The sequence below is a fragment of the Buceros rhinoceros genome, unplaced genomic scaffold (genome assembly GCF_000710305.1).
Source record: "Buceros rhinoceros silvestris isolate BGI_N320 unplaced genomic scaffold, ASM71030v1 scaffold24665, whole genome shotgun sequence".
Classification (NCBI taxonomy): domain Eukaryota; kingdom Metazoa; phylum Chordata; class Aves; order Bucerotiformes; family Bucerotidae; genus Buceros; species Buceros rhinoceros.
The window spans coordinates 7099-8550 of NW_010413736.1; positions in this window are offsets into that span (position 1 = coordinate 7099).

Here is a 1452-nt window from a genome sequence, read left to right on the forward strand (position 1 = left end):
TGGGTACTTAATGTTGACTGAAACGCTGGTGGAAAGGTCAGAGGGAGGGCTGGGAGGGCCGGGGCTCATCCTCCCCACAGCCCCCAACCTTCCCACGCAGACGCCTGCCCGCCGGTTGTTAACAGCACCCTGCTAACAACCAGCTCTCACCTCGGCCCGCCACCTCCGCTCCCACCCCGGAGCCTGGGAAAAACCAGTCCCGAGGTGCCAAGCTCTCCTCGAGCCTTTTGGGGAGGAGGAGAGGACCCTCACGCCCTGGGATGCAAATGGCCAGCGGATCCCCGTACCCGTGGGAAAAGAGGGATGCAGACACAACCCCGCCTTGGTGTCTCCCCGAGGGCTTCGTTGGAGGTGATAACATCCGCGGGGGAACAAGGGGTGTTCAGCACAGCTCATCCATAAAGAGACGCCGGAGCCCAGGACCAGGTGACTGTGGTCAGCAAAAAAGCTGCTTTATTGGTGACGGCTCCCACGGGAACCCCGTGGCAGCGATCGGGTTTGAGTCCCTGAGAACACACTGTCCATGCTGGTTCCCCATCCCACATCTATTGCTTTAAACACATCCTAGTTACAAAAAAGCACAGAGTGACATTCCAGATACTGGAACATATAAATTAAGGTAAGTGATAGTTACAAGACATCGCAATTGTTTTTCTTTCTTTCTTAAACAGGTTATCAAAGGTTGGGGATTTTTTTTTTTTCTGATCCACAGAAAATGTATAAAAAGCATTTTAAAATCTACATATTTCTCAATGTGGTTTTTTCTTCCTTAAAAAAAAAGGCACAGTAAAAAAAATACTGGCGCAATAACATATTTACAACGCACCCATTATGGGCTATTTTCACTCAGCTTCTGGTTGGAAATGTTCAGCTCCGGCTCAGCCCAGGGGCACAGGGCTGGCGGCAGGCAGGGTGGCCGTGGGAGGATGAGAGGTCTTTCTCCCTCCCCGTCAGGGAAAAAGCAGTGGTGGGGATGGGAAACACTGTCTGTCTGGCCGGGCACCTCTTGGGTGCTCCAGCTACCCCAGCAGCACCCACAGCTGGGCCAGGGCTGGAGGGTGGAGAGACACCCACGCAGCCCCTGGCCGGACCTCAAGGTGCTCCTTTCCCTGCACCCACTGCCGACTGCTGGCCCGCAGGCGGGCAGGGAGGCAGCACTGAAGGGGGACCCTGTACGAACACAGGTGGCTCTGGAAAAGCCCTTCTCCCGCGCCCTGTATTTCTAGAAAGTCTTTACGTTAGCCTCTGTAAACAGTGCATAGATCGATGCTGCTGGCAACAGTTCAGCCAGACATGGGGAGCTCTGGGAAACAGAACTGATGCCAACACTGGCTCACAGCCCAGCCTGCTGTTTCCCTCCAGCGCGGCCGTCAAACACCCAGTAGCTCTGCAGCACCCTGGAGCAGCGTTTGCCATGGTGGGAGCTTCCCCTGCCTGCCCGCTGCCTGCCCA